At 37.5% G+C, this 26,249-nt stretch overlaps 1 long non-coding RNA gene across 1 annotated transcript in view; it reads left to right on the top strand.

The window, feature by feature from the left end:
- Positions 1 to 26,249, top strand: part of LOC132371576 (uncharacterized) — a 49,676-nt gene that overhangs the window by 10,160 nt on the left and 13,267 nt on the right. The window lies entirely within an intron of this gene.

The raw sequence follows: 26,249 nt of genomic DNA, 5'->3' as shown, positions 1-26,249 counted from the left end.
ACATGGTAAATGAGGTCCTACATGACCTGGTCCATGGCCACGTATCTGAACTCATCTTCTATCAGTCTCCACCTCCTTCACTCTTTATAGCCATGACAGTTTCCTAACTACTCCTCAAATTTTCAATACAGTCTTAGAAAAAAGTTTTGCATTTATTCCCGTGGATTTTTTCCTTATTTCACCTTCACCTATGTCTCACTTGTGGTGCAGTTGCACTCATCTGCATATTGCTCAGAAAAACTCCCCTGGGTAATTCAGAGTCTAAATACTACAGTGCTTCCACTGAGATTAAAAAGTATAAGCAATTCAATAAATTTAAAATTTTAGATTCAACATGTTTTAATAAATGGGCTTATAAAAATTTGGGCTTTCCAACTGAGACATCTATTATTTTCTTTAATTGACAATACTGAATGTGCCACATTAACAAAAATTAATCTAAAAATATTTTGCACCAATAAATGAATATTTAAATGGCTAAGGACTCCTTCATTAATTAAAATAGTGAATTATTGAGGATAATTAGCAATTCATCTTTGAGATAAAAATATTCCTCTCTTCCTCATTCCAACTTCTATGTTGGATTAACACACCAGTGTCACGAGAAGGTAAAGTGAAACATTTAAAGCAGGGGTTGGCATACTTTTCTCTAAAGCTACACATAGTAAATATTTTCAGTGTTGTGCACCATAATGTTTCTGTCACAACTATTCAACTCTGCCACTGTACTGCAAAAGTAGCCACATACAACATGTTAATAAATCAGTGTGACTATGATCCAATACGACTTTGCTTACCAAAGCAGGCAGTGGGTGAGATGTGGTCTATGAGTCATAGAAGAAATAAAAAGGGATATTATGGTAACTACCTATTTGTGTCAAGCAGAATTTTCTCATTATAAGGCTAAAAAAACTACCAAAATAAATCAGATGCTGAAGGTCATCTGAGACTTCCATCAAATAGTCTCACTGTCCTCACTGATAAAATTATAATAAATAAAAGTTATAAGTTTAGATATATAAAATAAATTTATTTTTGGATTTCCACTTCCGGGAAGGTGGAGTAGATTTTTTTTTTTTCACATACCTCCCACTAATTACAACTAAAAACCTTGGACATTATATATAAAACACAAATAGCAGTTCTTAAAGGTGAAGAGAAGAGGCAGACCAGCTAGAGATCTTGGAACCAGAAAAAAAGCGTGATATTAAAGCATGGATTTAAAAAAAAAAAAAAAAGTATGGATTTTCTTTCAGCCTCATATATCCCCAGACTGTGTGCTGGAAAAGTGGCAACCTGGAAATACAAATAGGGACAGACAAAAATAACTCCAACAAAAGCCTGTTCTCTCCAGCCCCAAGACCAGGAAATGAGCAGTTTAGCCAGAGAGAAACATTTTAAACAATAAATAACTGCTCTACTCCAGCCAAACATCAGAGAAAAAAAACTAGGGCTCCAACTGTGCCCCCCACATCAGCCAAGGCTGAGGAGATGTTGTAACAGTGTTCCACAACCACCTTCCCAGGTGGTGCAAGAGAAGGCCAAGTTGGAAACTTAAGACTTTCATCCCCATTGAGCAGTAAAGAGAGCCCTCTTCCCACAGTAGCCAAGGAGCCCATGTGGGGAGCACAGTCTTCTGCTACCACCTGCAGTGACTGGGTATCCCTCCCTGTCCCCACCAAGGTGAGGGCAGATGAGGATGAGTGAAGAATCAGGCGTTCCCCCAAAACCCAGTGATAATGAGATCACTCCTTCTGCCCTGATGTCACTGGAGGCCAGAACTCCTATCCTTACTCAGTAGAAAGGAAGCACTCCTAACTCTCTCAGGCAGGGTGGCATCAGCAGAGACCTAGAGGGGAACTGGAATTCCACCCCTCTCCAGCAGAAAAAGACCCTCCCCAGTCTCACTGGAGGCTGAGTAGGAAACTGGACGTCTACCCCTACTTGGCAGTTACAGACTGGCGAGAGAAAGCCAATTGAAAGAGGTCTGTATGAAATCCAGAGTCTCATCAGCTTAACACCACATATGTCCAGGTTTTAAATTTTTAAAAATCACATATCATACTGAGAAATAGGAAAATTACAATTTGAATTTTAAAAGACAATAAACACAAACACTGAGATGACATGTTAGAAATATCTGACAGAGATTTTAAAGCAGAAATTTTGAAAATGCTTTAACAAGCATTATAAACATGCTGGAAATAAATGAAAAAAATGGAAAGTTTCCAAAAACAAAGTCTCAGCAAAGAAGTAGAAGAAAAAAGAATTTTAGAACTAAAGTATGCAATAACTGCCATAAAAAAACCCTCAATGGTTAGGTTCAACAGCAGAATAGAGAGGACTGAGGAAAGAATCAGTGAACTGTAAGACAGAACGACCTATATTACCCTTTGGAACAACAGAGAGAAAATAGATGGGGGGGTGGGGGGGAACATCAACATAACCTCAGGGACTTGTGGGACAATAACAAAAGATCTAGCATTTCTATCATTCCAAGAGTCCTGGAAGGAAAGTAGAGAGAGGGCAGGACTGAAAAAGTACTAAGACGTTATGACTGAAAAGTAGTATCTAGAATAATAAGGAACTCTCAAAACTCAATAGTGGCAACTAAATAACAATTAGAAAATGAACAATAGACAAGAGAGCTAAATTAAGGTAAATCTCAGTTTAATATCCCAATCCAGCTGGACGTTCGAGTGACCATAAAACAAAAAGAGGAACTGCTTCATTCATTTTGGGTAACTTGGAGTTTTTTAAGCTCATAGAAACTGTACTCACTCAAATGGACCTCTGTAGAGCAACTAGTAAGGCAGAGTGGGCAGGACTTAAAGGGCTCTCTTTCTGCATGTCAATTACCTTTGTTAATAACACCTTTAAAGGGAGTGCTTTTCCCTGGGCACTGTTTCCTTTCAGAGGATCATAGTTATTGAATATAAAAGGCTGATGACAATAGCAAAAAGAACAATGGTTCCTAGCATCACATTTTGCTGTCACTTAGTGGGAAAAAATTACTAAGTAATACTTATTTTATACGTGAATATCCAAGACTGCATGACACAATTCTGGTTTTATATCATCCATCTATCATATCACTGTGAATGCACGGCATTGCTAGAGACTACGTGGCTGGGCAGTCCTTATGGGGAGCAGCTATTTGTCATATATTATTTAACACTGATTATTGATTTATTGATTTATTGATTTATTTATTTAATTTATTTATGGCTGTCTTGGGTCTTCGTTTCTGCGCAAGGGCTTTCTCCAGTTACGGCGAGCGGGGGCCACCCCTCGTCGCGGCGCGCGGGCCTCTCACCATCGCGGCCTCTCCTGTTGCGGAGCACAGGCTCCAGACGCGCAGGCTCAGTAATTGTGGCTCACGGGCCTAGTTGCTCCGCGGCATGTGGGATCCTCCCAGACCAGGGCTCGAACCCGTGTCCCCTGCATTGGCAGGCAGACTCTCAACCACTGTGCCACCAGGGAAGCCCAACACTGATTTCTTTGGTTAAGTTCAGTCATGTATTTATTTCTACTGACAACTCAGTGTATAGCAGCCTTGATAAAAGTCTGTGGGAGATAAGTATTTGAATTTCACAAATATGTTCACAAACATATCAAGCTAAATAATTCCGAAAGGATTCCCTGACTATATTCTTAAAGTTATCACATATGATTATTTAGAATTCAGCTTTAAACCAAGATTTAGTTAATAAATATGCAGATAGTTTTTCCTTATTTATAATAAATGGTCTAAGTTAGAAATATCTATCATAAATATGACCAAAGTGTACGGTTTTTAAAGACAATTACTGTCTCTTATGCATCTATAGATTCCCCTCTGGGCTACTGAGAGTACTCTCCACCTACCTGATACTCAATATATTTGTCAAATGAATGCATGTTTGTGAATAATATTCATTTTCCTTGAAATATTTAGCCTAGGTTTAGTTGCCATTTTTAAGGACTGTATTCTGCAAATTTGCCATTGGAATTAAAATTAACTCACTCGTTGCTATGTTTTGAGCTTTGATATTAAAAAAAAAAAAAATGAGGAAGAAAAAAAGCAGTCCTAGGCAGCTTAAAACTGGTCTGACATTGATAGCTAGGACTTAGTATTGTCAGAAACTGGCCTGGCGCTCACAGCTAGACCATGCTATCCTGTTGAATATTAAACATTCTTATAGAACATCAACATCAGACAAGATCACTTTGAGACAAAACAAGGGCACTTGGTGATTTTATTTAAACATACCAAATAAGATCACTGTGTCACCTACAAACTACTACACACCTCCCTTTCCCAAGAAATATGAGTGACTTTTTTTAACCAGTTACTGTTTTATCTTTATTCTAGCTGGCTCTCTCTATAGATATTTATTGAGATATCTCATTTTAAAATTGTCCCCACTTTTCTTTTCTTTTTTTTTCTTTTTTTTTTTTTTGGCTGCTCCACACAGCCTATGGGATCTTAGTTCCTGACCAGGGATCAAACTGCACCCTCGAAAGTGAAAGCACAGAGTCCTAACCACTGGACCGCCAGGGAATTCCCCCCACTTTCCTTTTTCTAAAATCACTTCTAAATTACTTCCTGGATTGTCAGGGGAATGAAGGTGTTCAACAGAACCTCTCTTTTATCTTTTGAAAAATCTTAAGACTACTGAAGGGTTGAAAGAACAGAACAAAAATAACCATAAATCCTCCATCTAGATTCAACTGTTGTTAACATTTTGCTGTTTGGTTATCTGTGTGTGTTTGTGGTTGTGTGTATGTGTGTGTATATATAATATGTATTTTATACATATATATAATATTTAAGCTGCAGATTTATTCCTAGTTAACTATGCTTCCTAAGAATAAAAATAATTTCCTAAATAACCACAATACCATTGAGTTAGGCAGAATAATGTTCCCCTCCCACCCCATCTCCCCCAAATTCCACTCTCAGAACCTATGAATAGTTAACTTACAGGGCAAAAGGGACTTTGCGGATGTGATTAAATTGAGATGGGGAAGTTATTCTGGATAATCTGAGTGGACCCAGTCTAATTACATGGATCCTTGAAAGTAGAAAACCTTTTCCTGTTGTGGTCTGAGGCAGGTGTGACTATGAAAGAATGGTTAGAGTGATGCAACATTGCTAACTTACAAGATGGAAGAAGACAGCCCCCTAGCCAATGAATGTTGGTGGCCTCTAAAATCTCAGAGCCTCCAGAAAGGAACACAGCTCTGTCAATACTTTGATTTTTGCTCAGTTAGACCAATGCGGGACTTCTAACCAACAAATCCTTAAGATAATAAATACTTGTTGTTTTTAACCAAGTTTTGGGCAAATTGGTACAGTAGCAATAAAAAAAAACACAACCATTTTCATCTGTAAGAAAATTAACAATAATTCCATATAATCAATATACAGTTCACATGAAAAAATTCTCTAATTGTCTCCAAAATGTCTCTCAGAGCTTTCTTTTTTTCTTTCAGATCCAGGATTCAATGAAAGTTTACATCTTGCAATATTGTTTTGTCTCTCTGGTCTCTGTTAATCTAGAACAACAGCCTTGCCTTTGTTTCTCGTAACACGAACTATTTTACTGAAGATTCCAGGTCAGTTGTCGCATAGAATGTCCCTCATTCTGGATTTGTCTGGGTGCTTTTCACATGATTAGATTCAAGTTAGATAATTTTTGGCAAGGATTCTTCTTAGGCAATGACGTGTACTCTTTAATTAAAAAAAATTTTTTTTTAATTTTGCCCATGCCACACGGCATGTGGGATCTGTTCCACGACCAGGGATTGAACCCATGGCCCCTGCAGTGGAAGCATGAAGTCTTAGCCACTGGACAGCCAGGGAAGTCCCACTGATGTGTACTTTTTATTGCTTCAAGTCCTACAGGGATTAATTCATTTAATCCTCATAACTGCCCCATGAGATAAAGACCACTATTACCCCTATTTTAAAGAAAAGGAAACTGAAGCACAGTTTATTAGTAAGACAACTTCTCAAGGTCACAGAGAATTAACAGAAGTCTTAGGATTCAAACCCAGGCTTTCTGAATATAGAGCTCATATTTTTAGCCATCATTCTCCTACAACCCATATACTCTAGGATAGCTGGGGTGATACAACAGTTCCTCCAGAAGATGGAAAAGGCAAGGAAACGTTCTCCCAAGAGCCTGTAGAAAGAAATACAGCCCTGTCCACACCGTGGGCTTTAGCCAGTGATAGCCACTAGACTTCTAAACTACAGAACTGTAGATAATAAATTTGTGTGTGTGTGTGTTTTAAAATTTATTTATTTTATTTATTGATTTTTGGCTGTGTTGGGTCTTCATTGCTGTGCGCAGGCTTTCTCTAGTTGCGGTGAGCGGGGACTGCTCTTCGTTGCGGTGCACGGGATTCTCATTGCGGTGGCTTCTTTTGTTGCAGAGCATGGGCTGTAGGTGCACAGGCTCAGTAGTTGTGGTGCACGGGCTTAGTTGCTCTGCGAAATGTGGGATCTTCCTGGACCAGGGCTCGAACCCGTGTCGCCTGACTTGGCAGGTGGATTCTTAACCACTGTGCCAGCAGGGAAGCCCTGTGTTGTTTTTAAGGCAGGATATTTGTGGCAATTTGTTACAGCAGTAATAAAAACTCACACAGAGATTAAGTGAGATGATGTGTGGAAGGCACTGATCACAGTGCTTATCTGAAACGCAGACCTATTTCCTAATTATTAGATATTATTATTGCTTTTATTATTTATCATTAATGATGTCATTCTGAATGTCTGAGAAAGCTTCAAAGAGCAGTTGTAGCCTGAATTGGTCTTGAAATATTGATAAGTTATAAACAAAAGGAAATGATACGTAGAAGGAAAAATGTTGGCAAAAATATGACAACGGAATAACACAAGGTTTACTAAGTGCTAGGTTTTGGAGGCCCTTCAGTAACAAACTTCATCCTGTTAGAAACTTTCACATTTGTTGGTATGTTGGGAAGTTTGTTTTTAAGAGTTTAATCTGTTACATAATTAACTGACAGCAGAGGAAGTTCAAGAAAAGGAGACTGACTCTAGTATTGAGATAGGAGCATGAACCAAGGGAGCAAGTGGCAGGAGAAAGACTGGGATGGAGAGTATGAGCTCCCTGAGGGCTGGCACTGTGTCTTACTTTCCTGTGCACATCTAAGAGAGGGTATAACCATATCGATCACTGAATATGTACTAGTTTAACAAGGAAAAAAAACATTTAGAAAAAGGGCTCACTAAAACATGACATGTCTCCAACTTAACTGTAAATCCTCCAAGTTCTGGTTTAACATCTAACATCCTTCTTTTATTCTCAGGGTCGAGGTAGGTGTTTCCACCAAAGCTCAAAAAAGATCTATTCTTGAAGAGGTGATAACCAAATCCTTAAGTGTGGGTTAACAAAACCTTAGGATATAGTCTGTATGTTGAAAAGCTGTGAATTGATCCAGTGATTTCTATGGCTGCCCAGAATCTAAACCTTGACCTTCTCACTTCTTGACTAGTGTCTTTATGCTGTACTACAGTTGTCTGATTAGAGATATTAAGCAACTAATAATTATTAATACTTCTTTTTTACCAGAAAATATATCTACTTCCAACCTTATTGTGATTATTAATTAGCAAATGTTTCTTATAATGCAAATATTAGAAGGCAGATACCGAAGAAGTGAAAGTATTTAAAATAATTTAAAAAAATAAGATACTATTTCTGTATTAGCAAGGATTCATATGCTTTTATTTGTTCCTAACAAAAGAATCATGATCTCTTCCCACCCATTAAATCATTTGATTGCATACTCGGTCTTTTAAGAGTTTCCAAATGTCATGCAGCTTTAATATGATATTTGTTTGCATGCATGTGCGTATTTTGGGAAAGGTGTGTTTGCTAATAAATTTAAGACAGCATGGCTGCATTTTATATGGCACATAACCTCAATACTGTGAAATACTGTCATGGTTACCTGCAAAGCAGCAGGATGTATGTGGGTGAAAGACAAGGTTCAAACAGTGTAAGAATAGGCTCTTTAACAGAAACCAAAGATTATGGCCAAAGAGAGGAAGGTGGAGAAAGGTAGAAGGAAGTGTGACAGACCAGTATTCAGCTGACTTAAAATAAGGTATTGGCTAAATAATTCTTTTCTCTAGTCATGATCTAAAAATTATTCATTTCAAATGGCTGTATCTCAGAAATCGCTTTCTTTAGGGAAGTGGCCATGCACACACACACACACACACACACACACACACACACTCAAACACACAGTTAAAGTAGGTGAGAGTGAAAATATAAGCTTTTAAAGTTACAGAATTTTTTTAAGAAAATGATGAATGTTTTTATTAGGGCAAGACATGGTCCTCTTACTTCAGGCATTTTAAAATTATTGAAACAGTAATCCAGCTTACAAACAATACATTCACACCTAGAATATTTAGCGATTTTTGTGTTTAAAGCACTTTGCAATGATAATTTGTTGTTTCTGAATCTTCTCCTGAAAAATAAAATTTCTTTCAATACAGTTGACCCTTGAACAACACAGGGGTTACTATGCCTATAATTTATAGTTGATCCCCGTATCCACAGTTCCTCTGCATCCATGGATTCAAACAATATTGGATGGTGTGGTACTGTAGTATTTACTATTGAAATATATCCGTGTATAAATGGACCCTAGCAATTCAAACCCGCATTGTTCAAGGGTCAACTTGTAGTTATTAAAATTCTTAGTTATTTGATTAGATTCCTCAAAAATCTAGTCTGACTTGTTATTTGTAACAATTTACTTGGTTCATTTTGTTTCTTACTTTTCAGCAGCTTGGTCAAAGTACAATATTCTCTTATTACGTTTACAGTCCTGTATGAATTTAGAGAAAAGAGAAAATGATTAGAAAGAACTAGTTTTTTTTTTTTTTAATCTAGATAACTCAATAATAAATTCAACAAATATCTATCTAGCCCTTAGCAAGTACCAATTTAAGTACTGGAACAACACAACAAATAAAATATGATCTCTGACATCGGGAATCTCAAGACTGAGAAAAATGCCACATGCAGAAAAAAGACAGGCAGATAAATATAATGAGGCCCATGATAGGTTGAGGAACAAAGGAATTTGGGACTAAAGTAAAAAGAGCAATTAAAAAGAGACTAAGTTTGTCAACAAGGAGTATTCAACACAAAACTAGGACACAAGCTTTTTTATTATTCCTGTAATGAATGTGAGAATTGATATTTAAAATTTTCTAAATATCCTACTTTAGTAATAACAGAAAACTAGAAACATTCCGTCACCCAAAGAAAGCAACAAATCGTTTATGAAAGATGGAGATTCCTTTAATCCTGTGGTTCTACTTTAACTTGCCTAGTTCTGCAAATAATCTTAATTTATATAATTTTTATAATTGGAAATTATTTTGTTTCTCTTCCCATAGGCTTACAATTGCTTTTAAAATATACATAATACAAACATAGGTTAAATCACTCAATACAATGAAAACAAGTTTGCTGAAAAAAGCACAACTTATGACATAGGATCAGATTTATGAAGCTGTTATTTCCATGAAGTTTACTTAACTTCTTTTTTCTAATAAATATTTTAGTACCATCATCTCTGCAATTTAAATTGATGCTAAAGATGTATAAGAATAAAACTGGTAAGAAAGGAGCCATGGTTTTCCTATTCCCAGAAGAAAAACCTCAAGCTGAAAGCACAGGTTTTTTCCGAGACCCAGTTAAAACACAGCCAATTATGTTCTGTGATGCATTCATGCCTCCTTCCAATTCTTCTCTATGCCCATCAAGTAAAACTTTCCACTTGTGTGTGTTGGAATTTACTAACGTGGATTCCATACATTGCTTCACCAATCAACAGCACTTTAGCTCCAAGGGGGAAATGAGAACTAATATGTGTTTCACTAGCTTTTCAAATAATATCACATTTATGACATGTTAAAAAGCAGGCACTAACTCAGATTAAGTGAGGGGCCTCAAAGCAAGAACCAATGAAAGGAAACAGTCTCAAATGATGGTACAATTTTGTTCTTAAAAAAAAATTACAACTGTCTTTCTCTGTCCATCTCCCTAGAACTAAAAAAATAAATCCTTTAAGAATACGAATCTAAAATCTCATTTGCAGCCTACTTACCCAAAGTCTGTAACACTGTTGTGAGCATGCTGTAAACAAAAGCAAATCTATCACTGCACATGAGATGCTCTCTGGTTTTCATAATTGGAAAGATTCAGAGAGCAATATGAACATTTGCAAAGGAGAGAATCTCTTCTTTTGAGCTGCTGGTGTGGCTTCTCTTTAAAGTGAATTGAGCTGTCATTCTTTTTTTCTATAAATAAAACTTTACTGTTTTAATGCCAGCTGGTTTCCCCCCTCAGAATATAATTTATAATGGAAAAAGAATTCTTTTCTTGAAGAATGAGACTTTTTTTCTTGTTTAATAACACTAAGTCTTCTAATCTTGCTTTGTCTTTCCAGAATATACAGTCAGAAAGCATTCTATGATAACCAGAAGAATATTTTTAAATTAATTAATAAATATTTTACAGAGCACTTAGAATTATCATTTAGAGATGAAAGAAATTTAGAAATCTCTCTATCTAGCTGCTCAATTTTACAAGTATTGAGTCTGAGGTCCACAGAAGTTCACTGGCCAAGATCTCCTGTGAGGGTCAGAAATGACACTAGGACTGAGATCTTCTGCTGAACTTTTATTTATTATTAGAGGGGGGGAAAAACTCTTGAATAAAATATTTCGTTACATTTTTAAAAAGCAGCAACAATATCTAAATGATTCTGGGTCAACAGGGTAGACTGAAAACTTACACTTATCTCCTCTCTCTCCCCAAATCACATTTCATTGATAACAGAATTTCTAAAACTGTATTCTACTACATGAAAGTATAGCAGACGAAAGGTTTAATCAAATATCTAGAAGACAGTAAGTGGACTGAAGCATGCCAACAGACAGAGCAGGCAGTGGAAATCCATTGTACAGTTCTGACAGAGGAAGTGAAGAGGAGGGAGTCCAGATTTGAACATGGAAATGTCATGAATTACTGAGCACTAGGCACTTGACACCCCCTTCCCAAACTTCTGCATGGAGAACAGCCTGCTGCTAGCAAGTATGCAATAAAACCTCCAACAGAGTATAGTGCTCTAAATAACTTAACAGAATTCTACTGAGAAGTAAAAGAGCAAGTATGTTTATTGGCATCCCGCACAAATCTCTTCTAATCCTGGAATTTAAGGCACACATAGCACAAAAGCCAGGTCCCTGACTCTACCCTTAAAAGAATCAGTCAACATAGTCTATGCATATATAAAATGTGCCCCTTCCTCTTTCCTATTAATTATGAATTAATAACCAAGATTTTAGTCCTATTATCATTATGAACTGATAATCAGGTATTTGAAAGTAAAAGACCAAAATAAAAAGTAAAGACTACAATAAAGGAAACTAAGTTAATTTCCACAACTTAAGAGAACATTAAAAAATTGTTTGCTGTCCTTAAAGACATTCACTAAAATATTGCATCCATGAAAAATAATCATATGTTGTGTGAAAGCAACAACTAAAAAATAGAAAAACTACTGGAAATAAAATGTACAACTGATGAACATAAATCCCGTATTAAATTTGGAAAACAAAGTAAATAAAATCTCCCTGAATGTAGATCAAAAGAATGTAGAGTAAAAAAATTATAAAAGAAAAATCTAAGATATAAATGATTAATCTAAATGTCCCAACGTCTGACTAAATGTAGTTCAGATTGAGTCTAAATTAGAGAAGACAGACGTGGTGGGAATAGAGGAAATTATGAAAGAAAAAACATACACTAGGGACAAATGTTCAGATCGAATATTCCCATGGAGGGCTGATGCAGATGAATCAAAAAAGATCTAAGAATAATGAAAAGATATTAGAGGTCTGTGTGTGTGTGTGTGTGTGTGTGTGTGTGTGAAGGAGAGAGAGCAAGAATGAGAGAGATCAATTTGAGGATATACTTTGGCAAAATAATGGTTTCACGAAGAATGTTAAGAAACTGGTTCTAGAAAAGTGTTACTAGAAATAAAGGCAAGTCCTAAGGCGACAGCCATACAGCATGTCTAGAGAGTGTAAAAAATTAATAAACAGAAACCTTAACTAAATAGAGTAGGGAGACCAGAAGTGCGAGCTCTCACACCTGGCTACAATAGCAGAGCCCAGTAGGAAGAAGAAAGACTCCTTTCCTGGCAACAACTCAGCCAATGAAAAGCCCTGGACTCTTTGTTTATGGACAGCCCTCCCAACTTCCTTTCCCCCCTCTATAAAAGAGTTCTCCATTTTTTCTGGGGACTTGCACGTGATTCACCACGTTTGCACACCACAAATTACAATTCTCTGCTAAACCCATTTTGCTGGAGAAATAATTGGCAGCCTACTTGTTTTAGGTCAACAAGAGCAATCTGTCCAAATTGGAACAGAAGGAAGGAAGGCTCTTGGAGGATATTTCCAGGAGAAAAAAGAAAATTGAAAACAAAGACAACGTGACTACAAATTTAAAATAAATTGAGGATATGAAAAGGCAATGGCAGGGACTTCCCTCGTGGTGCAGTGGTTAAGAATCCTCCTGCCAATGCACGGGACACGGGTTGGAGCCTTGGTTCGGGAAGATCCCACATGCCACAGAGCAACTAAGCCCATGTGCCACAACTACTGAGCCTGTGCTCTACAGCCTGCGGGCCACAACTACTGAGCCCGTGTGCCACAACTACTGAAGCCTGCGTTCCTAGAGCCCATGCTCCACAACAAGAGAAGCCACCGCAATGAGAAGCCCATGCACCGCAACAAAGAGTAGTTCCCACTCACTGCAACTAGAGAAAGCCCGCGCTCAGCAACAAAGACCCAACCAACGCAGCCATAAATAAATAAATAAATAAATTTATATATTAGAAAAAAGAGGGCATTGGCAATATTCCACGTGAGAAATAAGCATGGTAGTAGAGGAAATGAGAAAATATTACATTTTGGCTATATTTTAAAGGTAGAGTTGATAGGATTTGGTGGAAGACACGTGTTCTATGTGAAAGAAAGAACAGGGTCAAGTGTAAGTCCAAAAATCCTTTACTTTAAGAGCCTGAGGGAATAAAAGTAGCCCTTTGAAACTTAACAGTCAATTAAATCTGTACAAAAATGTGTGGTCTAAATATGTGGACATAAATGCAACTTAGAGCCAAAAATCTGTGACTTCAAGAAGAATAAAATGAGGGAATAAATGGAGTGACTGAGATTAAAGATACTAGGGATTAAGTGAGATAAGCAAATGCTTCTTCCTTTTCCTCCCCCAATAAGTCAGAAGCGCCAAGAAAAAAGAAACTAACAACAAAACAGTATACTATATGCATGACCCAAACATAAAACTAACCAAAATGTGGCATTAGTTTGAATAATTCATTCATTTATCCATTCCTTAACAATGAGTTATTAATATGTATCAGGCACTGTTAGATACCTGGAAGAAACAACAGTAAACAAAAAAGATATGTCTCTTCTAAGCTTTTATTAAATGGAGGAGGTAGAAAATAAACTAATAAGAAACAGATAATATGTTAGTTAAAGGTCCCTTGCAGAAATCTAATGCATGATTGGAACACAGAGAGCGATAAAGAATATAATTTTTAAAATGATGGTCAAGAAAGGATTCCTTGAGGATGTAACATTTAAGCAGAAACATGAGTTAAGTAGGGAGACAGTAGCCTAGATCTGTAGGGAAAAAGTCGTTTCAGAAAGTGCAAAGGTCCTGATGCAGGACCATGTCCTAATATGAAGGCAACAAAGATGGTTGGAAGCTAGTGAATGAGAGGAAGTGTGAAAAGACAAAAGACTGGAGGAAAAACTATTTTCTTCTAAATTAGATGAGAAGTTCATGGAGAGTTCCAGACAGGGGAGTGCTATGATCTCATGTACGTTTAAAAAAATTAGTCCGGTTGTGATGGGGAGAAGATTATGAGATGGTGGCAAGAGCAGATGCAGGAGACAAATTAGGAAGTGATGGCAGTAATCCAGATGAGAGATGGGGATGGCAGTGGAGGTGTTGAAAAGAGATTAGACTGGGGTTATATTTTGAAGGTAGAGCTGATAATATTTACTTGAAGATTGGATGTGCAATGTGATAGGAAGAGCAGGGTCAAGTATAGCTCCAAAAATTTCACTTTAACCATTTAGTAAATGGTGCTGGCATTTATTGAGATGAGGAAGAATAGGGTAGGTCTTGCAATTGCACACCTTTGCTGTCAACATCATTTGCTCTGCTACTGATTTCCAGAGTACACTTGGAAAAGCATAAAAATGATTTTTGACTCATAAGTCTAAGCTGTATCCATCTTGTTCCTCATGATCATGCATATAGAAGGTTAGTCCTGCTGCTTCATTGTTGAGGGGAGAAATGGAAATAAGCATACTTGGGGAAAGAAACCCCTATTACTATTTCAAAATATGATCATACAACCTGTATGTATAAATATAGGTATATGTGTATAAATGTAGATCTTACATACACATTCTTGTTAAAGTATCCATGAAGCACTTATAAAAATTGACTATAAAATTGTATCATAGTTTGAAATCTCCAGAAGCAGAACATGAGACAGAAATTTGGATGCCTGTGATTTATCGAGGCGAGGCAGAGCTTTTCAAGGAGGAAAAACCCCTATACTCAACGCTTCTAACTAATATTGGACAGAAGGTTCCTCAAGGCAGACAGAGGACCAAGCTCTGCCTTGGTTGCCCCTCCCTGCCCTGCACCCTGGTAACCCTCTCCAGGCAGTAAACTGAGGCTATTGTAGAGCTCACCTTGTTTGTTTTCCTTGTTTTCCCTGTTGCCAATCCTCCATGGCATTTCTACATGTTTTGTGACAGTTTTTGTCCTGGACTGTCTTTTCAAGGATGTTTGTATAACATCAAGAGATAGTTTTCCCTCTGGGGCAGAGGCGAGAGATCTGACCAAGATAATAAATACAATGTCTTCCTCTAGGGCATGGGTTGGCCAGGCTTGCTAGCTCAAGGTACTTTTCCTGTAATGCACCCCCAGTGGGTATACAGATAACACTTGTGGGAATTGAACTTTGGAAAATCAGCTCTAAGTTGTTACCACTGCTGCAAGAATCAAACTGTCCAGATCCATTTTTGGCTCACTGTCTTCCTTTCTGTGGCAAATCAACCTAGCAGCTACCACCATGCCACTGCTTAGGACCTGCTTGACTATGTGACATCTCCTCTCTCAGGTGTCACCTTCCTGTACTGTCTGATGTCAAAAGTCTGAAAATTATTGTTTAATATATTTTGCACTGATTTTCAATTCTTTCAGGTGTGAGAGTAAATCCAGTTCCTGTTACTTCACAGTAGTCAGAATCAGAAGTTCCCTATGATGATTTTTTCAAACAAAAACTAATAATAATAAAAAGAGATACTTGGCAAATATATTCAAGATAAGTCAGAAAAAACACAAATTCACAAAATTAGAAATGAGAAAGCTTTGTAACATGTTCAAAGAAGACTAAGTATTATAGGATAATAAAAGAAGATTAAGTATTATAGGATAATACTTATGACAGATACCATTTCTTGGCTGACCTAAGATATATTCTCAAACTTTTGCTCTTAGACCCTAGGGTAGTCCCTGTGACAATAAGTGGTAAGTGGAAGTTCGCTTGGCTAGGGCTCCCAGGGAAAATTTTTTCTGGCAAAACTGATGGTCCCATCCATTGTTTTTTCTCTTCTCTCATTTTCCTGCCTGGTAAATGGATAATGCCTGTACCATGAGAATAAACCATGCTTGACAAAGATGGAAGAGCAGAAAAATAGAAAGAATCCAGATCCTTGATGACATTCTTTAGCAACTGCATCATTACTGCACCCCTCACTTCAAGATTTTTATTTATCTATTTGTATATTTTAGAAAAACAAATCTTTAAGCTAGTGGTATTTAGATTTTCTGTTATTTGCAGCCAAGTGCCTTCCTTGTAATAACTATAAAGTATCTGATATGTTGCCATTTTTGCAAGCTCACAAGTTATGCTGACACAGTTTCATAGAAGCTGGCAGGAGACACAAGACACCTGAGTTAGAGACAAAGGATAGTTGATTACTCACAGCAACATCAGAAGCTAGAGTATCATCATTTTCTTATGTTTATTTCCCAAGCTGCAACTCCCACAAGTGTTAGGATAACGGTCTCACCATACAGGGGGTTGTGTTACAAGAGAGAAAAGCTCAATCTTCTATAATAGGCTGCAAGCAAACCTGTTCAACTTTTGCCCAGAGACATCTTTATTATACTGGGCAGCAAAAAAAAAAAAAAAAAAATCTGTCCTCTGCTCTAAAATGATCTCTATCTTCCAAACCTGTTTGTTAAGTCTAAGAAAAAGAAAATCTCACAACACACGTAGAAACATTGTGAAGAATTGGCAGTTAATGCCTCTTCTCACAAGATGTGCACAACCATGAGATCAACAGAGAATTATTTTTCAAAATTTGTAACTGGTGTGATTTAGAATTTTGTCCTCTTTATTCAGTGCTTTGAAATTTTTGAAATGGCTAAATCTATCTGAAAAAAAATATATACATTTAAATAAGTTCAAACCTGAAATTATTGGAAAAAAAGACTAATAGAGGAAATTGAAAACAGTTATTGAAAAATTATCCACCCTTTTCTTTTTCTTTCTTTTCCACTCCCTTCCCTTCCCTTCCCAGATAACTGGATCCCAAGTCTATTAGATGTGGCGGGGAAAAGTAGGTGTCTATAGTGTACTGGGAGGGGAATGAGCCTGAAGTGGGGTATCAACCCAAGCAGTTGTAGGCGTCACTCACTGTGGGAAGTCAGAACCCAAGCATGGGGAGAAGGATAATACTTCATGGGACTGTGGCCTGAAGTGTCAGATCTTGAGCAAAATAAGGACAGCAACTGCATAGGAGGGTGGCCTAATAGAAAGTACGGTGTCACAACCCAAGTGAGGTGTGGAGGACAATGACACACTGGGCTCCAACAGGTGGTGCTGGCATTCACTCTGGGGAAATGGGGAGGCCACTGTGAAGAGTTAGATCAAAAAAGGAAGAGGGATGCTTCTGTGTGAAAGAGGGGTGATAGGGAAATTTTGAGATAGGTCATAAACAGGGGGTTCGTCAAATAAGTAAATATGTCAAGCAGTGTGAGAGCTGGATTCCTCAATCTCGTAGAAGGGACTTAGGGGTATGGACAGGGAGAAAACAAAAATGAAGCTTGTGGTGTTGAATTGAAACTGCACGTGTTAGTGTGAACTAAGAGTTTCCAATATAGAGATATAGACAGATAAAGCAATAAATACAGAGCACATTGTGTGTGTGTATGTATGCATGCATCTATACACACATACATGCATGTACTCCCTAGCTCTGTTCTCTATCTGGAATCAGTGACATTTCAATAACATAAGCAAACCTAGAGCTCAGACACTGGCTTCCCAAAACCATCTCCACTAAAAGTTAACCAGGTCTCTTGGAAGAAATGGTAATATCATGCCTGGAGCAAGGAAATTACATGATGAATCTGGAATATCTTATGCCAGAGACTGGGCATTGCTCAAAGAATAACGGGGACATGTGAAGAGGACACAAGAGCTGGCTTGAAATGGCTCCCACTCGTCTCATCAGAAAGAACACGAACAACCCAATAGTGCTAGTAATGGATTATAACCCATAGAATAAAATGAGAAACAATGAATCCATATAAAAAAAATCAATTTAATAAATACATAGAAAACATATTTACATAGCCTTAAATTACCTCCACACAAAATACCTACTAATTTCAAAAAGAGAAGAGTAACCTGACGGTGGACAAACCTGATAGATATCAGCTTATCAAGGGGTCAAAGTGAACCACCAACAGTGATGGGAATAATTGAAATCATGTGTCACCTGAAAGGATGCAAAGAGGATGCAGCCACTTCTGTCACAGTCCTGCCAAAGATCCATGCATGAATTCAATCATGAGGAACCACCAGACAAATCCGGATTGGGAGGCATTCCACAAAATAACTGCAAACTATAGCAATGCCAAGGTCACCAAAGTCAAGTAAAGATTGAGTAATTCTTCCAGACTGAAGAAAACTAAAGAGAGATGAAAGCTAAGTGCAGCCAGTAGTTATAAACTGAATCATTTTGCAAGAAAGACATTTTTGAAACAAGTAGTGAAACTTGAATGGTATCTGAGAATTAGATGGAAAAATGTATCAGTGCTAATTTGTATAGGGGGAAGTCTTTATTTATGGGAATTACACAATATGGTATCTGACGGTGATATGATATCAGTCTGGCAAACTAAACCATTCATTAAAAAAAATCTTACTCTTCTAGTCAGAGAGAGAAAGATAAATATCTTATGATATCACTTATACGTGGAATTTAAAATATGATACAAATGCACTTATTTATGAAACAGACTCACAGACATAGAAAACAAATTTATGGTTACTAAAGGAGTGGGGGGGGGGATAAATTAGGAGTTTGGGATTAACAGATACACACTACTATATAAAAAATAAATAACAAGGACCTATTATATAGCACAGGGAACTATATTCAATATTCTGTAATAACCTGTAATGGAAAGGAATCTGAAAAAGAATATATATATAAAAAACTGAATCACTTTGTTGTACACCAGAAACTAACACAACATTGTAAATCAACTATACTTAACAGAAAAATCAACTTTTCTGTAAATTTTGTGATTATCTCACAACAAAGTTATTAAAAACAGAAAAAATACATCGACTCAAAAAAATTCTTAAAATGATTCTGAAACCACGGAGTTTGATTCCAAAATTTCAAAATATATTATTTCATTATTTCATATTTTATTGGAATATATAATATAATCTTCACACTATTAACTGGTGCAGAATCTAGGAAAAGAGGAAGAACAGTACAATTTGGTTTATGAAGTTAACAGCATTCTGACACTCAAATGCCAAAATATAGTATATATGACTAGACAGCAATCTCTACATAATACAAAATCCTAAGTAAAATATCACCATTCCAAATTCCAGACTAAATCATGAGCAATTAGGGTCAAGACTAGGAATAGAAGGTCTGTATAATATGTAATAATGAAAAATATAGGCACTGAGGTAAAATAACGTGGCCTGAATCCTTGGGCTGCCGCTTACTACCTGGGTGAACTTGGATAGGTTCCCAAACCTCTTTAAGCCTCAGTTTCTTCCTTAATAACCTAGTTCATACTGTGGTGGGAAATAATTGAAATATGCATATATATATATATTATATAATATATATATATATACACACTAGCTAATTATTATTAAAAGTAGAAGATACATCAGTAACTACCTAATCAGAAAAAATTAAGGGACTTCCTTGGTGGTCCAGTGGTAAAGAATCTGCCTTACAATGCAGGGGATGCGGGTTTGATCCCTGGTCAGGTAACTAAGATCCCACATGCCGCGGAGCAACTAAGCCTGTGTGCCACAACTACTGAGCTCACGTGCCTCATCTAGAGAGCCCGCATGCCACAGCTACGGAGCCCACACGCCCTGGAGCCTGTGCACCACCACTAGAGAAGAGAAAAACCCTCATGCCACAACTAGAGAGAAGCCCACGCACCACAAGGAAAAGCCTGTGTGCCACAACAAAAGATCCCGCATGCCTCAACAAAGATCCTGTGTGCCGCAAGTAAGACCCGACGCAGCCATAAATAAATAATAAATAAATCTTTAAAAAAAAAAAAAAAGAAAAAATTAAGAGTAGCTTCCTTTGCTTCTAATAAAACATTTAATAAAGTATAATACCTAATATAACTACTCCAGGACAGAATACACACACACACACACACACACACAAACAGACACCCCTCTAGCAATAAAATTTTTCTTTAATAAAATAAAGAATATCAATCTATATTAGCCACCTATTGCTACATAGTAAATTACCTCAAAATTTAGCAGCTTAAGACAACAATAAACTTTTATATATCTCTCAATTTCTGTGGATCCAGAATTCAGAAGAGACAGGAATGGGCAGTTCTGCCTCAGAGTCTCTTATGATATGGTAGTCAAGATATTGGTTGAGGTTGTAGTCATCTGAAAGCTTAAGTGGGGTTCAAATTTCTGTCTCCCTTGTTGCCAAAACCTCATAGCTAGCCAGATGAGACTAGCTGCTGGAGAAAGCCATAGTTTTGTCTATGTGAGCCTCTCTTTAGGGCTGTTTGAGAGACCTCATGACATAGTACCTGGCTCTCTTTTGAGTGAGCAATCCAAGAGAGCAAAGCTAAAGCTACAATGTCTTTTATTAACTAGCCTTAGATGTCATTCCATCATGTTCACAGTATTCACATAGAACAGACCATTCGTTGTGGGAAAGGATTACACAAGGATATGAACACCAAGAATGAAGGACTGGAAGTCATCTTGGAGGCTGGCTATCACACTATCTGAAACCAATAATCAATACCTCATCTATGATGAAACCTAGAGTGGACCACTTTTGGTTGACTAAACGGTCCTCCCATGAACTTCCTTTTTCAGTGACATCCATGATCCACAAATGAAATGGTGCACCAGATACCTCCTGCTTACCAGCAATGACTCAAGGCCATGACCACATTTATTTGGTCACATGACTCAGACTAGGCCAGGCAGTATCTGCTTCCTGTAAATTTGCCTTGGCACAAGAAGTTCCCAATGTAAACCTGGCTATCTTCTTGAAAAGAGGTATTCTAAACTCAGATATAGTAGCCAGCAGTCATTTTGCAGCATAACAGAAAAATGAAGCTCTGTACAAAGAGAAACCGATGAGAACTGGAGAGAGAATACATCCTGTGGTGGTTATTGATTGGTTGCCCATGGAAAATCTATTTTCTCTTTTTAAATTATCAGCACATCTACATCTCCTGTAGGTGGTATGAGAGATGCTTCTATCACTCCTGTCTTGTGGAGTAAACCACAAAACCAAGGCAGGACTGATCATCGCATTCCATCTTCTAGACATGACGATGGCCTGGAACCTTGTGAGCATAGTGAGCATTTGGTCTTAAGGAATCTCAGATATTTAAAGACACTTGCTCTTTCCTGAAGGAATGAGAAGGCAGGTAGCCTTGGGATGCATTGGCTGCCATATTGGAATCAGGCTCAGGATCAAGCTGGCACTGAGAAAGGCAGAGGGAAGAGGCAGGAAAAAACTTGACCCTTGTTAATATATTTGAAAAATTATGGTCAGCTTTATATGAAGCCTCACCTACCTCTAGACTTCTCAGTTATATAAGCTAATAAAGTATATTTTATTTTTTGAATGCTAGAGACATCTTTATTTTGCAATTATCAGAATGTAAGAACACTTTTTTTTTTTCCTCAAAGATTTGCTGGGAGGCAACAATGATAATTCCCAGATCTCTGGAAGTAGCCTAATGTGAGAGTATTTTTAAATCTGGCAGTATTTTCACATTTCTTTTATTTACAGAGCTTCTTTCTCTCTAATAGTTTAGCAGAGAAGTTAGGCCTCTAATATGCAGGCTTCACTCACAATGGGGATACTTTTCATATGATCATCAGCCTAACAAAAAATTTAGTTCTTTCTTCTGGCTTTCATAATACAATTTGAATTTGTGTCCATGTTGCACATAATATGGTTTTTCGGTATTCTATGTGCTTTTATTCTCCTCAAACTTTTAATTAAAAAAATTTTCAAGTCCTCAGAAATGTCAAAAGGATATTACAGAGAACATCCCTAAATACTTTACCTAGATGATTGATCAGTTGTCACTATTTTGCCACGTTTTCTCTCTTTCTCTTCTCCCCTTGTGTATGTTTGTGTATGTATGTATGTGTGTGTGTGCGTGTGTGTGTGTACAGATACATGTATATCCATAGGCACACACAGATTTTATTTTGGTTATCAAATGCTGGGATTGTACACCCCAAAACTTAGAGCTTAAAACACAGCTGACTATTACCTTTCATGGTTCTGTGGGTTGACTGGGCTCAGCTGGGTGATTTTTGTTTGGGGTCTTTCATGAGGCTGACGTCAGTTGACGGTTTCAGTTAACTGAACCCTCAAGATGGTCCATTCACATGTCTACCATGCATTGACTAAAGCAGTCTCCTGTATTAACTATATTTTCTTTTTCTCTGTGTTCTTTTCCCTCCCACAGTATTGTTAATTTATCAAGAAAAAGTGTTCCTTAGCCCAGATACTCACAGTTCATAGTTTCAAGGTTCAGGAACACAGGTCAGTGACAAACTTCCATGGAACACAACCCAAAGAAATTCTTTACATTCAGAATCACTTTGTACTCTGAAAGATACTTGCCTTCCTCATCTCCTCAAAATCTTTATGGAATCATAATTTCTGTAGAAATCTACATATGCCTTCTTTCTTGGTTCAGCCACAGCAAATTTATAGAAAGCTGCAACCCCCAGGGTTACAACGAATGCTCCAACAATATGGTGGCCAGAAGGCCACGCATCTGAGGTTTCATCAAAGAATTGGAAGCCGTGGTAGTTACTCTCCTCAACAACAACGTCCTTCCAGACTGATGGAAAAATAGACCATTTTCTGTATTCTTGATATGCTGGCCTCTGAGGCCTTGTTGCCTAGAGAGAGACTGCCACTCCCAGCGCTGGCTATTTCTCAGAGATAGCAAATGACGTGCAAGGGAGCATGCCCTTTGTATGCAACTAACCAATCAAAAGCCCATATTCTTTACTACCTCCTCTATCTGGCTCTTACACTTTAGGGGGCAGTCTTCCCTCTGGTCTAGTTATCCCAGCACCAGGTACCAGACCAGTAAAGACAGCCCCTACATCCCAGAGCCTGCTGAAATTATTCACACTAGCCAGTCCTAAAACTTCTTACCTTGTTGGCCTTGCCTTTCCTATGGAGATCAAGATAAAGATTCCTACTCCATACTTTCCCCACTCCTTCTGCCTCCTGACCCACCCTAGTGGATCCCTGCAGGGTCCTATGTCGTACTATGTGTCCTTTCCTCTTGACAGTTGTGAGCAACAAACAATCCTTTCAAAAGTAGTTGTCTCTTCAACTGTTGGTCTCACCATAGCTGAAAATTAACCAAACCTATATTTAAAAACATCTCTTAGGTTTCCCATAGCATGGTGAGTGTCCAGAGTATGTAAACTCCACTAGTCTCTTAATGCTTGGGCCCAGAAACTGGCACTATACCACTCCTGCCATATTCTATTGGCCAGAGCAGTGACAGAGTCTGCCTACACTCAAGGAGAGGGTAACTGAACCTGACCCCTTACTGGAATGAACATCAAAGAGTTGTGGCCATCATTAGTCTGCCATAGTCCATCTTATGTCTACAGATTATTTACATCGCTTTCATATGTAAAATGTACTTAGCACCTTCACCATCCCAAGAACCCAAAATGTACCAACAATTACAGCATTAGCCTAGGATCCTGTCATCTAATTCAGCTCCAGGTGCAGGTGAAGCTACATGGATGATATTTATTGAGCATGATTGCTTTCAATATGAAGACCTATAAACTAAAGAGAGAATTTACCCGCTGTCCACAGACCCAACCTAAAATGGTGAAGCTGAGATACAATAATCACAATTGACATTCCCACTGAAAGGGAAGGGAGAGTGGGAAACAGGGTCATAGTAGTTACTCATCCACAGCAATCCTGAAAGCCAGCTGAGCACCTGTCTCAACTGATTACGATCTAGTCCTATTCCCTGGGAATGATTCTATGAAACCCCTGCATCCATCATCTAGACTCCTGGTTCTACTGGCTGAGTCATCTTGCCATTTTGATAAGAAATAGCCTGTACTTGCAACTGAATAGATTTCAGGGTTTTCTACTTGCCTTTGGAAGGTTCAGCAACCAAAGGCCTCTTTTCACTTCGTGCTGTCTTTGTCTCATACTTTCCTATGAATCATAATGGGATTCACTCTATTATCTAAAAGTCACACCCACAGATCTCTTCAGGAAAGCCTCTCTCTATTTCATACCCAAAGTGAAGCTTCCGTGGGACAGTGCCTTTAAGGTTCCCGGAAGTCTACTGTTGAATTGAGAAAGACTGCAAGGAAACTTTTTCAGAACCTTAAAAGTTTTTCGCTTAACTGAAAGTTAATTAGCTCTTTCTGTCTTACAGAAACAGAAGGTCCTCCAGGGGTACCCTGGATTGATCTTTGCCCTGAAGTCATGTCTTATGTTGTGAATTTTTTCTGGGAAAGCCTGGGGATATGAAACAGCTTTATTTTTAAATCCAGGAAGTCCTAGCTCCTTTATATTATTTTATAAATTCCCCAAAACCAAACAGACTCTTTGTTAGTTCATCTCTTTCTTCTTTTATTTTACCATAGAGAGTATATTAGTTTCCTTGAACTGCATAACAAATTGCCACCAACCGGGTGGCTTAAAATAACAGGAATTTATTCTTTCACAGTTCTGGAGGCTACGAGTACAAAATCAAGTGTTGGTAGGGGGCCATGCTCACTCAGAAGATTCTAGAGGAGAGCCTGTTCCATTCCTTTCTCTTTGCTACTGGTGTTGCCAGCAATCCATGGTGTTCCTTAGCCTATAAACACATCACTCCAATATTTGCCTCTATTTTAACATGGGATTTTACCTGTGTGTCCATGTGTTTATGTCTCTTCTCTTCTTATAAGGATACCAGTCACATTGGACTAGGGCCCACCCTAATAACCTCACTTAACTTGATTACATTTGCAAATATCTTACTTCCAGATAAGGTCAAATTCACTAACTTGGGGTTAGCACTTTAAATATCTTTTGGGGGTGGGATGCTCTTCAACCTATAGCAGGCAGCTAGAAACAGCCAGTTGCCACTTTCTCAATTCCTCCTGGAAACCTTCGCAGCCAGATTGACAAACTCAATTAGGTACACTTTCTATTTTTTTTTTTTTTTTAATTGCAGGTGCCAGTATTACCAAACTTTCCTTTACTCTACAACAAGGACTCCTTTCTTTCCATCTCACACTGATATTTTCAAACCCTTACTAACAGTCTCCTCTAGGCTCTTCCAACTTGGACCACTCATTCCCAAAGTCAATGCCACATGTTTAGTGCTTTTTGATACAGCAGTCAGTCTCTTTCTCTCTCCCCTCCCCCATACACTCACAGGTGCGCATGCACACATGCACACACACATTTATACAGTAAGACTAATTTTCAGACATCATGGCACTACACATCATCTCTCAGTACTTTGACAAATGTCTCCTAAGAATTGGGCTGTTCTCTCTTATTACCACAATACAATTATTTAATTCAAGAAATTTAACTTTGATACAATCTGTTTACTTAATATATGCTTTTGTAAACTAAAATTATGAAGGAAAGAAGAGTATCTTATATCAGTATGCAAATGAGAGCAGTTCTATCTAGCAAAGCTCTGAATGAACTGATTTGGCTTCTGGGGCTTTATAATTCTTCTAACTCTAAGTGTCTAAGTGATTACCTATTGTTGATTATATCACTTCATTAAAAATGCTAAATAAAATGCCATTTATTAACTTCAGTTTTTAAATATTTATTCGGCATGTCAAAACTCCAATTTTCCATATAATAACTTTGAAATGAGACTATTAATCTATATGCTGGTTAAGTCACTGCAGATTTCTCCTGTAAGGAGATTAGCAAAGATTATATCTAGTTTTGTTTGTTTCACATCATTTTCTTGCAATGAGTGGATGATGAAAAAACTAAATTATATATGCACATTCAATTTAAGAAACATGACATATAGCATTTTATAAACATTTTACCACATAATTTTAAAAATTTAGTTGTATCCCATATCAAGAAAACCTTCTCAAAGAAAACAAAGTGTGTCCAGATGACGAAGGTACCACAAGGGTTAATATTTATCCTTTATTTCTTCATAATTTCATTGAATCCACATAAAGGAAACAGTCAATATATTAATGAAAGTCACTGTAAAATTGAAAGACTCAATAACACTAATATTTTTATAAAAACTTTAAATCATAAAGAGCCATGATAAAGCACTACCTTTTTGATGCAGATAAAGTATTTTTTAATTCATTTTTTCCTTAAAATGACTTTTTTTAATCAAGTCACAATGGAGCAAGCATTACAGGTAGAAACAAATAAATATATATATTCCTACATTAATTTGGCCCAAAATTTTGGGAGCATTTCGGGCACGCTGAATTCATTAGTAACACGCTTCCACACAGCAAAATCA

The sequence above is a fragment of the Balaenoptera ricei genome, chromosome 9 (genome assembly GCF_028023285.1).
Source record: "Balaenoptera ricei isolate mBalRic1 chromosome 9, mBalRic1.hap2, whole genome shotgun sequence".
Lineage (NCBI taxonomy): Eukaryota > Metazoa > Chordata > Mammalia > Artiodactyla > Balaenopteridae > Balaenoptera > Balaenoptera ricei.
This window is presented reverse-complemented; position numbering and strand designations above follow the sequence as displayed.